This window comes from Tupaia chinensis, unplaced genomic scaffold (assembly GCF_000334495.1).
Source record: "Tupaia chinensis unplaced genomic scaffold, TupChi_1.0 Scaffold000066_1, whole genome shotgun sequence".
Lineage (NCBI taxonomy): Eukaryota > Metazoa > Chordata > Mammalia > Scandentia > Tupaiidae > Tupaia > Tupaia belangeri.
This window is the reverse complement of record NW_006159525.1, coordinates 3141911-3156465: the sequence shown is the minus strand read 5'-3', so window position 1 is coordinate 3156465 and position 14555 is coordinate 3141911.

Below are 14555 nucleotides of genomic sequence, written 5' to 3'. Positions count from 1 at the left end.
CTGAGATGCCCCCAAATGTATTGCTATCATGGCAATGAGGTAGAACTATGATGTGATATGACCAATTTATTTATTATTTTTTAATTTGCTAGCAGATGCATATGATCATGAAGAGAGACAGAGAGAGAGAAGAAAAATAAGAAATTATCCCCAGGGAGAATGGCCACTCTACAATCCCAGGTCTGGGACTAGCAGATGGCTTAATGGTTATGTCATTGGGCTTCCACATAGTCGACTGCGGTTCAAGTGCCAGACTGGGCAGCTTAAAACTCACACCGGGCGCATGTGCGTGCATGCCCAAGATCCTGAGAGGAGAATGGAGGAGAAGGGATTGTGGCATGGTCATTCCCCATATGGGGTGATTTCTCACTTACTCTCTTCTCTCTGTGTCTCTCTGGTGAGTACAAGGTGCATGTGTGCACAAAAACCCAATGGGAGAATAAAGAAGGGATTGTGAAATGGCCACTGCTCCCTGGGGGTGATTTCTCATTTCCCTTCTCTCTGTCTTTCTCCAGTGAGCACAAGCACCTGCTAGCAAATTAAAAATTAATAAATAAATCAGACATATAGCATCATAGTGCTACTTCATTGCCACGACAGCAATACATTTGAGGACATCTCAGGCAATGTGGTTTCTATGCTCAAATCTTCTGAGAATGTTTATTTTCAAAAGTATTTCCCATCCTTTGACTAGTCCCAGGCAGTGGTATTTTAAAGAACAACATGTATTTCTAGTCTCCATAGTGTCTGATATTTTTTTAAAGACATCAGCTTATACCTTGAGAAACCTACAAATACTAAATATTGCTCTGTAAAATGTTTTGCTGGCTCCGTCCTCTGGTGTCACTCCAGCATCCTTTAGTACAGTCCCCAAATTCTGTTATACCTCTGACTTCTCTACCCAATTCTATGATAAACCTGGGGATAAGAAGTGTGGATAGGTGCTTCCTCTACTTCACTGGAAAGAAAACAAAAATGGTATTTGTCAAATCACTGAAGCATCAATGCAAATTCTATCCCAGAATTCGAGTTTCCTGTGATGATAGCAGCTTCTGCAGAATTTGGCTGTCCAGAAATTAAAGGGATCTCACGAAACAGAAAGAGGCTTCAAAGCTGAGTTTGCTATTCCCCCATGGAACTCAAATCCTACTTATCTAGACAACCTTCTTACCCACTTATCACCTCTGCTCAACAGGAAGCTTTTGGGGAAGAGGGTGCTTGTGGGTCGTCCTCTGTGAACACACGTCTTGCATGTAGTGAAGGCAAAATAAACACAAAGGAACTACACAGTGAACTTGGCTGACCAGTCTCATGAATTGCTAAATCTGTGAGGGTTTTATTTTGTTTTGCTTTTCAGCTACCATCTTTGGAGCATCTGCTACCTCCTATGAGGCAAGTTCCACAAATTTTCTCATGATTCCTCATGAGAATCTTGCTGGGATTACTGTCCTCACTTTGCTGAAGGAAAAACTGAGGCTTTGAAGAACTTACTAATTTGCATGAATTACCCTGTCTCACTGCCACATTCATGCTCTTTACAGCCACCCCACCCCTACTCTGCCATCCACTCTTCCTGCTATGTTGGCCTCCTGAAGTCCTTCAGATGTGCCAGCTGTCATCCTACCCCTGGGTCTTCAGGCTCACTTCTCCTTGTGCCTGGAAGCTGTTTTCCCAGCTATCTACAGCCTTCATTTCCTCATCTCTCCCGCATCTGATGTCATTTTCTCGGAGAGACTGCTCCTGCCACTCTACCCAAAATAGAATCCTTTCTTTCCCATGAACTCTGCATTTCTTTGTCCTGTTTTCCCTTTCATCACGGTGTTGCCTTTGCTGTCACTATGGGGCATTACGTGATACAACATGAATTCAACTATTTCCTACAATGTTAGAATTTAAGACATGTGTAGAGTGGCTTCACACGACTTAATTTTATAGCTCTTGGCTTTTGCCCCCTCCCTTTTTGGAGTGTTTGTAAGTGGCATGTTTTTCATTTCCCAGCTGATAGGATTTAAGGAGATAATAGAAGATGCCAATTTGAAGGCAGGTGAGCAGCCTCACCGCTCTCGTGGACCAATTTATTGTATTCTCTTTGATCGGTGAACATTCATTATTTTGTTTCTCCTTTTGTTGCTATTTCCACCCCAGATAAAGTTAGCTACAGTTTAATCCATGAAAATATTTAAATATGATATGTTCCTTAAGCCTTACTTTCATTTATCATCTTTATGTCCTTGGCAGTAATTTTTTTATTTTTACATTAGTTTTAACTTTATGATCAATGAGAATTGATGGACTGTAGGGGCATGAGTCTGTGATCAACATTTCACAAAGAGATGTAATTAATAACAAAAACAGCAATAAGAACAACAGCTGGCATGACGGGCTAATCATTACATGCAAGACAGCATTACATACGCTTCTGTATAACCCGGACAACAACCCGTCCTGGAAGCAGTATTCATTACCGGGAAAAGATGGAGAGACTGCAGCACAGATGTTGGAAAGCTTGTCGATAAGTAAATAGTGGAGGGAGGATTTGAACTCAGGCAGTTTGACCTAAAGCATGCTCTCCTAACCGTTCAGCAACTATCATAGGAACTGCTACCAGTTTTCTGTCACTTGAATTCAGTATGGTCATCTTTCAGAGATCTATACCGTAGGATCAGGCAGTGGTGCAGCAGTGATGCAACTAAACTCACATGGGCAGGTCCTGGGTTTGAGTTTCAGGATCTCTTAGCACATGCTGGGCACACACATGCCCATGATGTAGGCTGCTGAGACAGGATCGTGGCATAAGGACCCTGGTGGGGGTGTTTCTCTCTCTCTTCCTCTCTGAAAAGACATAAATTTTTTTTGGGGGGGAACATTCACAAATGTGGCAAAGGTAAGCAGAGACAGAAGCCTGATGCACAGGGAGTCAATGTCAAGTGTCCTAAAGCTGTCTCCGTAATGAGGCTTAATATTACTCAGGCTTCTCTAAGTGCTTACACATTTCATAAACTCTTTCCATCTCCTCCTCAATCCCAAGAGGCAGGTTCTGCTCCTTTTACTTTTAGAGAAGCCAGGACAGGAAAAGCCTAATTCACCTATCTCCAGGTGAGAAGAGGGTGAAACCCAGGCAGCCTGCTCCAGATTCCACGCCTCACCCCTGCCTTCTCCTAACAGACCCAAGCTTCTTGTTACAATGCAATACTTCACAGTGACTTTATTTATCTTCTTCCCTTTTTCATCTAAAAAGCTAGAGGGATGATCTGTGCAAGGAGCCTTTAAGCCACGAATACTCTTTAAAACTTACAACAATAAAAAATAATAGGGGAGTAGAAAAGAAAAATGGTTTCTATAAATCATGATTGTTTTTATATGAGCATGTCCAATTGGTGTGGAGTTTTCCAAACAACACGTTTTTATATTTGTGGGAGATTTGGATTCAATCAATACCTTCAAATTTCACATTATTAAAGTAATTCTGAACCTGTCAAAAATTCTGTCCCATAAACCACGTCTATGTTGGAATGGGGTCAGCCATAGAACGGTCAAAAACCTCATTTTTCAAGATGCGTCATCATCAAATGGACAGTAATTGACAAGCACCCCCAGAGTAACACACCCACTCACTGTGAAAACAATTAGAACATAAGGCTTCGGGGGATCAAGAAATGTTGGCCCCAGGAGATGAACCATCACACCCATGCCTTTAAACACGGTTTTAAGCACAGTCTTATTGCCATTTTAAAATAACTGGAGACTGTCAACAAACGTCCATGTCCATGTGAAAAGCAATACTGAAATAGTTTACATTTTGTAGGTTTTTTGACACAGAGTTGGAAGATCAGGCAACAAACTGCTTCACAAACTTGGTGTGCACAGGAATCAGCGGGGGGGGGGCAGGGGGTTCACACTGAAATGAACATTCTGGTTCAGTAGATCTGGACTGAGCTTAAAATTCTGCATGCCTTAATAAGCTCCCCAGGTGACACCAATGCTGCTGGTCCACAGGACATCTTTTGAAAAGAAAACGTATATCCTGAAAAAGTCATGGCCTCTGAGGTCAGACAGACCTGGGATTAGTCCCCAACTCTACCACTTTTTAGCTACATGTCCTTGAGCAAACCGTTATCCTACAAGAGCCTCTGTTTTCTGATCTGTCAAATGGTGCCTGAAAAGGAAGAGCCCATATAGTTCTTTAAGAATAAAGTGTAATCGCACATGCAATGTCTAAAAATGAATAGAAATTCAATAAGGATAAGTAATACTCATGATAATTCATCATATTCATAGTACTGTTAATAGTAACAATTACTGTTACCTATTAATAAAAGAATTGAGACAAAAATGGAAAAAGATGCTAGAAGTGACACCGAAGAGGTGAATGGGACCCAAAAGCCACCAAAAGAGTCTCTTTGATTCATTTCTTGAGCATCCTTTGGTGCCAGCCACAGCTGGAAAGCTTAATATGTATCATCCCTATCACTGAAAAAGTTTATCATCTTACGTAATCCTGACCATGATCCATGTAGTACAAGAGACCTCAAAAAGCTCATAGAAAATGGAATTAAGAATGAGTCTATTTTGAAGCAGATATTGTTGAAAGTCATGCATATTTTTATAATGCAATTCTCCATAATATGCAATTCTCCATGAACTTGTCAAACACCCCTCAAAGCTGGTAATAACACCTGAATCTGACATAGGAGGGGTATGAGGCAAGTCAGTTACCCCAAGTCACCCACAATAACAAAGTAAGAACTTGAACTTGGGTCTTTTCTGGCTCCCAAGTTGTTCTTATACAATGGCCTCAACTATGCAGCTGGTAGGCCAAGTTGAATGAAGTATGGTCCCTACCTAAATGAACTTCCTGTCCCCTGTGGGAAGCTAGTTGAAGATAATTTGAGACATATTTTCAATAGGCAATACCATTTCAATTACTCTGGAAGAATTGAAAGCCCCATCAATGGAACATCTCCTTACATAGATTTTTCAGTAAAAACTTGAAGCGTAGGATGTCTTCAGGAAGAATTTGTATATATGGTGAGTTCCCAGTGATTCTTTAGAATCCTGGTTGCTCTAAAAGTGAGCAATGTGACCACTTTCTGCCTGCATTTCCTTATCTATTAAGTGGAGCTACCTTCATGGAGTTATTCCACTCCTTTTGTATTAAATTGCTTTTCACATTTCCTCTAGTTGCAGCCTATGTAATCCTAAGTATTTCATTTGCTGACTTATTGATGCTGGACACAGGTGAGAGACCTCAGCAAATAAAGCTTGGTTCTCTGATTGCTTGTATAACTCAGGGCCCTTTTTGCCACAAGTGACAGAAATCCAATTCCGACTAGCTTAAGGAAAAAAGTTATTTATTGACTCACCTACCTAAGAAATCTAGGGTGATAGGTCTGGCTTCAGGAACAGCTAGACCAGGGATTCAAACAGTGTCATCAGGACCTAGGCTCTCCATTTCTCAGTTCCGCTTTCCTTTGCACTGAATTAGGGACTTCTGATAGTGGTAAGATGGCCTACATGATGGCATTTCTACCAGAATGCACACTTCCTTCCCTAGGGTTTCAGGAGGAGTCCTGGGATTTTCTCTGATGGACTGATTTAGGGCACATGCCTATCCTTAAATCAACCATGGTCAATGGAACATTATATGCTGATTGGCCAGGGGTAAATCATGTGACCACATTTAGGCTGTGGTGGCATAATAGGTATCCAGTGAGCAGGTGAATGGGTGTGGGAAGAGATGGTCTCCAAAGACCCTGTTGCCAATTTAGGAGCAAAGGTTGGGCAAAAGAAAACAGAAAACCACCACAGTGCATATGGACTGTATTACAGGAAGGCAAGAAATTTCAAAAGGATTGGAGGGAGCGGCAGGGTTAAGAATTTAGAGATACACAGGTGAGAGGACTTCTATCTTCCCCAATGACTATTTCAAGTTCTCTAACATGAACTTCACTATGAGTGCATAAAAGAGCCTAGAAATGGTGAAGGGATACAGGCTGGTGTTGTGGCAGGGATTTTTATGACTGCTGTAACTCCTGGTCTAAATGGTACAACTTTTGAGGCAGGATTAAGGTATAACTCTGCCCACCTTCCCTATGTATCTTTGGATGCTGGAAGATAATAAAGTTTCCCCAAGTCAGTGCAAAAGAAATTCATCTTTATCATCTAGCTTTTAGATTTCTCCACGATCTCCCAGAGCAATGACTTGTGTGAATGCAGTATCCTCCCTGGCAGCCTAGGGGAATATCAATGCAGACTCTGATACCAAGAACTGTTGCAAAACACCTTTCTGATTGTCATCTGATGCACTAAAAAAAAGTCAGTACAGAAAGGAAAAAAAAATTTTGCATGTTTGCATGCACATACACACACAGCTTGATAGAAATCATTCAGTGAAATGCAGCAGGCCACTTGATGCTAAAAAGTTAAGCAAAGGTAGAAACAGAAAAATTATCATGACCAGCACAACTGCTGTTCAGGACCTCAGGGATCTGGATACCATGGAAATAGCAATTGTATTCAAGACTATTTTACATGATCCACATATCAATGAAGAGGTTTCATATTCGGGGAATTTAATGATCCACAGAAAATTGCCAGCAAGTTAAAAAACTATATAGTGTTGATTAGCGTATTGGATTTTCACATCTTTTTTCAGTTTGATCTCTTCACAAGGGACACCAAAGGACTGATGGACTTAATAAAAATGCCCTGGAAACTAAGCAGAGTGCCCAGATAAGATGAGTTCTATTGGAAATGTTTTCCAAGATTCTGTGTTTCTTCTATGACTTTTAAAGAGTTGACTCTCCTGGCTTAGAGAATTTGAAATTGCTATTGATTGTAAATAGCAGAAACCCCAGTTTAAACTGGCTTAAGCATAAAAGACTATTTTTGGTTTATATAACAGAAGAATCCACAGTTCTTGAAATAGCAGGGTGACTATTTCAAGGACCCAAATGGTGTCACTGGGACTTGGCTTCCCTTCTCTTTTTCAGTTCTGTCTTCCATTGCATTGGTTTCATTCTCAGCCTCATACCACTATTCCCTGTGGCTCTGGAATGATATCATCCCAATCTTAAGATTGTAGGAAAGAGACTCTCTTGCTGGTACCTCCCACACAGAACTAAGATTCTGAAGAGATCAGCATGGATCAAATCTCTCTCCTGGACCAGCTACCATGGCCAGGGAAGCTGGAGTCCCTGGTTGGCCAAACTGAGAGAACTAAGTTCCCTTTAGTAGGAGAGGGGCTGGTTTCTCAAAGGAAATGTGGACTACTGTTCAATGGGGGGCTGGAGGAAGGTTTCTTCACAGTCTGTGAGAACACTACCTATCGAAAGAAGTGTGTAGGGGGATGGAAATGAAAGTTTTCTTCAAAGCCAAGAGCAAATGGTTACTCACAGATGGACAGAAAAGGTAGCATTGCTGTTTTCCTGATGCGTCTGTTTTCAAGCCATTTCTGTTCCCAAATTTACTTCCATTCCATTGGAAAATCAAAACCACCAACACAGAGAGGATGATGGCACAGTGCTAAAACATGATGCTCTGCAAGGCTGACCCACATGGGAAGGTCCCAGGTTCATGTCTGGAGACTTCCTTGAATGCTGGGAATACCAAGCCTGTGATCCTGGATGGCTAAAGCTGGAGGTGGATCATGACATCAAGATGCCATGAGGGGTGCTGTCTCTCTGTATCTTACTCATGGAAAAGATCTATAAACTCTTTTAAAGTTCACTTAAAGAAATAAACAAACATGGAATTCAAACTTCAGAGCTTTCTACCACTATATAAACTTCTTTTCTTCACACACAAAAAAATGATTTTAGATTTTGTACATGACTTTCCTCTCTGCTTATGCAAGTAAACCCACTTCCTTTGGGGCTTTTTCAGTTAACTAGAAATTATGCAGATATGCAACGGTGGGTCAAATAGTGTAGCTTTCGAAGGCATAGTGAAGAAAGTAAGATGAAATTCTCTAAGCGTTCAGAAATTTTAATTTTTTTTAAATAAATTTTGCCATAGGGCACATGCACTTGCCAGAGAAAGACAGTGAAAGGGAAAGCAAGAAATCACCCCCCAGGGAGGATGGCCATGCTGCAATCCTTCCTTCTTCTTCATTTCCCTCCCAGGATTTGGGACACACACACACACAGGCCTAGCATGATTTTCAAGCTACCCAGTCCAGGACTCAACCATGATTGACCATGCGGGAGCCCAGTGCCTTAACCACTACACCACCTCCTGGCCCTGAAATTTTGATTTTTTTATAGGGACTGTTTGAAAGGACCATTCAAAAAAAATGTGATGAAAACCAAATAAATAAGAGTTGCACTCCTCATTACACATAAAATGAAAGAACTTCTTTTTCTTCAGTAGGACACATGCTCCCCCATGTTTTCAACAGATATTCCCTTTCCTTAATTAAGTACAAATGGACATGTTGACCATTAGTAAAATTCACAGTAAAACTTCTCTGATATCAATCCTTTCCTAAAAGGAGAATTTTTTTTTTTTTAATGTGGACAATCACTTCCTAACCAAGAGATAAGAAACAGATAGCCGGGGCCAGATAGAGGCATGGTGCTAAACAAAGCACTCTGTGAGGCAATCCCACATGAGAAGGTTCCTAGATCAAATCTAGAAAACCCCCTGAGTGTGTGGGGCCCATGCTCCAGGGCTGGCTGAGGCTGGGAGTAGACTGTGGCACCAAGACCCTATTGGGGCTGCTATCTCTCTTCCTCTCTTTCTTTCTCTCTCTCTCTCTCTCTCTGTCTCTGTCTCTGTCTCTGTCTCTGTCTCTATCGAAAGATATAAATAATAAACTTTGATAAAATGACATGTGCCAACTCTTCTTGATTCAGTGATTACCTGGGGCAGAAGTCAACAAACATCTTCAATAAAGAGCGAGATTGTAAAGATTTGGGGCTTTTTTGAACCATGATCTGTCACAACTACTCATCTCTACCACTGCACTGCAAAAGCTATCATAAACGATATGTAAACTAATGAACCCCAGGTTGTGTCCTAATAAAACTTTATTTATAAAAACAGAAAGAGGGCTATATTTAGCCCTACGGGCCATAACTGGCTGACATTTCACTTCAAATACTGTGTTGAGTAGGATTCTGGAACTTTGTCTGAGTCCAATAGAAAAGATTGTCAAGTTCAATTGGTGAAACGTGCCAATGGCTAAAAAAGGAAGAGTCACAGACAGCACTTAAGCTGCCTATCTGACATCCAAGCTGGCGGACCAAATTTTTATTTCATCTGCATGCACCTAGATGTCTCCAAAGTCAGGAATTACAAACTGGCTGCCTGGGTGGAAGGCGCAGCCTGGGTTTTCTTTTGAGGTTAACTAATTGCCCTAGATGGAGATCAAGCTTATGACTTGGCGTCATTAGCACCAGCCTTAACTGGCTGGAACATCTCCTACAGGATCAGACTGTTGGAAGCGCAAGAAAAAATAATGTCCTTGTTCTTTTGAAATAGTAACAGCTCACACTGGGAAAATGATCATTAGGAGAATGAAGAGTTAGCGTCTGTCCCAATTTAACCTCTTGTCATTAGATATCAGCTCTACTACTTCAGAGGTTGTAGATTAATGAAACTTACACTAAACATTGTACACCTTTAATAAACACGGACTGCTGCTATCTCCTTTGCAAGGCAGATAACACACTGTTTACTAAGAAAACTAGAACTCGTTTCCAAACCATAGGATGTGGGAGAATGAAAAGACGGTATAAGAATACATAACACAGAGAATTTCCCCTCCAACCATGTCATCAAAGTAAGTAAAAACAAACCCTGCATTTTTTTTGAAAGAGATGGTCTAAAATAAAAGCAACAGAAAAGAAAACAGACATTTCAAAGACTTTAATCTTTGTGGATTTTAATCTTTGTGGATTTGGAGGCCATTACATAGATTGATAAGGAGTTTGGGAAATGTTTGTAGATAAATCAATGAATGAAAATATGTAGAATGTAGGCAAGGCTGCTTCGTAGCCATTCAATCCACCCTGTCACCCAGGGCCCCACATGTAGAAGGATTGTAATTTGTAATTATTAATATTTGAACAGGAGGCTTTGCCTTTTCATTTTGCACTGAGCTCCACAATTAGGTCACCAATACTGAATGATAGATTCCTGATTATAGTCCAGTTCTAGTCTTCCTGTTGCAGTTTGCTGAAAATATCATAAGACTACTTACATTCACTCATTATCATTCATTACTTCTTTTTTTTTTATTCCATCGCTCAGCAATATTTTTTTGAAAGCTTCCTCTGTGCCCCCAACTGCTTTAACTGTTTTCCATTTGATCTGATCATCACAATAACTTTGTCCAGAGGAAAAACAGACTTGGAAAGATTAAAGAGCATGCGTAAGACCACATTCCATGACTGTCAGATCTAGGCATGAGCCTTAGCCCATGTGACCCTGGAGTACGATCTCTTAGCACTTTTCAAATCTCACCCTAGAAAAGCCTCAAATATAATTATTTTCCTTGACATCTCAATGATAGCCAGACTCTCCAAAGTACTCCCCCAAAAAAGTAACCCATGACCTCTGCAGAGCCACATGTTTTATTAAAGATAAACCAGAACAGCATCACTGTCACTGGATGACCATTTCAAATGTTTGCTTTTGATAAAGGCAGATTCCACAGACACACAAGCAAGTGTTGTGCTACAGTTAAATTGCCAGGCACAAGGAACCAGAGGTGATTGGAAAACTTCACTGCTAAATTCATGTTCTGGGCTTCCCTGAGCTCACAGACCAAAGCAGAAATCCAGCAAAACAGCCCTTGGGTTCTGGTCAGGCTGCTGCTATCTGAATCATTCCTGAAAACGGTTTGTTAAAAAATCACTTTACTGCTTTATTATGGAGAATATTTTTCCAGCTTCTAGTTGTTTTTGTTTTTGTTTTTAATGCAGGGCATATTCTGCCCAGTGTGAGACCCTCATGCTTTTATCTTAACCAATAGAATAAAATGAACTCTTGGGAAAATATTCTCTGAGAAATTCGAGGAACTGGGAATCTGCCCAGTGCTGGCACAATCATTAGACTTAGGATCTTCTGGCTGGGACCACACAGTTTAAACAGGGCTGAATTTCTAAGAACATTCTTTCTAATAACAGAGAAAGGAAAGCTTGGCTACCCCACCCCTACACACCATTTTATACTATAATTATGTCAGATTCATGCATATTTGGTGGGAGGGATGCTTAATTGACCTGACCAAAAGAAACGTACATACCAATGCCCAGATCATCTGAATATTCAGTATCAAAAAATGCAAGTTGTCCATCTGACCCCAAGTTTTCCCTGAAGTTAATCACACAGGGCTGTTTGCAGTAATCAAACCCACCAATACAGTCAATATTTATTTAGCCAAATGGTCCAAAAAGGAAAACCATTTGTAACACATCTCTAAAACAGAGAGCCTGGTGTTTGTACAGGGACCAAGCCATTCTCTTCACTACCTAGTCCCCAGGACGTAGAAGCAGAGTGTGCAACACATGAATACATGAGTAGCACATGAATGAATGAATGAAAGCTATTTTTTTTAACCTGAAAGTAATAACATCCTTCCAAACTCCATTGAAAATCTTCCTAACAACTCAGTCAGACTTGGCCACATGTGAAGAAGCTGTCTTAAAACATTGAGAGAACATAGTGCAATCTCATTTCTGGGATTCCTTCCATCTGCTAAGTGCTTTCCATGGGCCAGCTCTTTTCGTGGTCACCACAACCTATAGAGCAAGTCCTATTTTTACCCCCATTTATCAGTGAGGCAAATGAGACTCAGAGGGTTTGGGTGGCATGTTCAAGTCATAGAACTAATACAGGGCAGGAGGTGGGACTCAAACCCATGAAGATCCCATACACTGAACCCTATGCTCTAGATTATATGATTTTTTTTCAAATTAACAGCTCTTCCTTTCCCTGTTTCCATTCTCAGCCAACAAGGCTACCCTCTCTCTTTTTTGGCAATATTTATTGCAATTTCTGATTGGCATCTAATCACCGAGGCAGAAACTTACATTTGTATTTTTTGCAGGTTAACTGATTCCAGGAAGAGAAACAAAAGTTATCAGAGCCTCAAAGCAACCTAACCCATCCCAAGGAAGGCCAATGAAACAGGGTCTGTCTATCGGAATTGCCTGCAGTTTCCAAAGACTGACATGGAGCCATTCTCTGATGGCCCACCTTACACTCACCATAAGAACAGCTTCCATCGGAAGATGGCTCCCGTGCACCTGGTACCGTGTGCATGCAGTAGAACTAAGTCTCCCTGCAAAGTTACAAGGTGTTATTCTCCTACTTCCACTGGTTGATTAGTGTACCCCAAATCCCTGTGTACTTTGTGGGTTTGAATCCTGCCACCTGTCCTGCCTTAAGTCTATGACTTGAACATATCACCCAAACCCTCTGAGTCTCATGTGCCTCATCGGTAAATGGGGATAAACATAGGACCAGATTTTTAGGTTGTAAAATCAGATGTGACCTTATTTGAAAATAGGGTTTTTGTAGATGTGATTACTTAGAATATGATTATACTGGATGAAGGTGGGCCCTCATCCAACAAGTGTCCTTTTGAAAAAAAGAAAACAGGCCAGCAGGTGGTGTGATGGTTAAGGTACTGGACTCCCACGTGGACAACCACATTCGAGTCCCGGATCTAGCAGCTTGTTTTCTCACTTTCCCTCTCTGGTGAGCACACATGCCCTATAGCAAATTAAAAATAACAATGAGCCAGCAGGTGGCACAGTGGATGAGGCATTGGACTTCTACTTAGATGACAGCAGTTCGAGTCCCAGACCTGATGGCCTGCTTTCTCACTTTGCCTCTCTCTCTCCCTCTGTCTCTCTGGCGAGTTCATATGTCCTCTAAGAAATTAGATGATAATAATAATAATTTATAAAATTAAAAAACTAATTCATTTTTATAATATAAGGAAAAAAAAAAACACAGACACACAGAGGAGAACACCATGTGAAGACAGAGACAGAGATGGAGTGATGCAGCCACACGCAGGGAGCACCAAGGATTCCTACAACTACTAGAAGCTGGAAGACCCAAAGGATTCTTCCCTCGATCTTTCAGAAAGAATATGGTCCTGCCAACACCTTGATTTTAGTACTCCAGTCTCCAGAACTAAGACAAAATATTTCTATTTTTAAGCTACTCAGTTGTGGCCATGTTTTATAGCAGCCACAGGAGTAGCAACACACGATGTTAGAAACGAGGGCCCATAGTCATCTGTATTTAGTGAGGAGTCTGTCTACACCCCAGACCAGGCTCCTCCCCCTCACCTTCCCTGAGGGATTATTTAGAGGTATGGCTCTCAGGATGACCTCTGTCAACACCACTCTTAGTGCACAGGGCTCAGAGGTCTTGAACGCTTTGCAACACACAAGACAGTTCTGTTCAACAGGAACTTTTTCCTACTCAAAAGCATTTTCCATGAGAATGGCTGTGTTTCTAGTATGCTGTGCGTACATGGTACCGATTGGACATAGCCAGGCTCCATACAAGTTTTGAAACTTACAATGGGGGATCCCTTTTTATAAAAGAAAAAAACAAATCACCAATACAGAATAGAAGACAAAAGCAAATATTTACCCTGATTGAGAATCCACAACAACTTACAGCAGACATGGAGATTCACGAGTCTCTTTCCTAAGCTCTCTTTAGTAATATCAGGGCTGCTCGCATAGGCTTTCTGACTGTGGCCTGGCTTCCCTGTCTCCCTAGAACATTCTATATACTCATTACAACTTTCCGAATCACTGTAGGCCTTGACACTTAGGCATCATTCACTTTAGAGTATGTTTGCCCTCGCCCAGGTCTAATCTCTCTGTACCTGTTTCCTCACCTATGGAATGGAGATTACAATAGTACCACCCTACAGGGTTATTGCAAGGAAGGAAGGATTGCAGTACATGTAAACGTGCATGAGCAGTATTTGACCACTGGGAGCACTTGAACAGAGAGACAGAGGGAAGGAACAGAAAGGACGGAAGAAGCCAAGCTTAGCAAAGGTGCTACCCCTTGATCACCACATGGCGTGCTTCCCACAGTACCTGGCTCACAACGAATGGTGAAAAGCCTGAGTGAGGAAAGGAACTCTGGGTAAAAGAGCATCAGCCAAATTCTGCAGCATGTCAGTGATGATGATGCTAGTTTTTGAAAGAATTATGTTATTTTATTTATTATTATTATTATTTAATTTGACCAGAGAGAGAGAAGCAAAGTAAGAGAGCAAGTCACTAGGTCTAGGACTAGAACCACAGTCGGCCATGTGGGAGTCCAGCACCTTACCCACCTTACCACCTGCTGGCCCTGATGATGATGCTATTAATAAAGGACTACCATTTATTGATGGCTTACACTGTTTATTTTTTAATTGATTCCATAACCCCTGCACCAGCTCAACCACAGAAGGCATAAGCTGATCGATGTATACACAGACCGAAAAATCTGAAGCAGATCTTATGTCCTGCTTCTCAACTTCAGAATTTTGGACAAATTCTACCATTGGCTCCTGTTGAAAAATG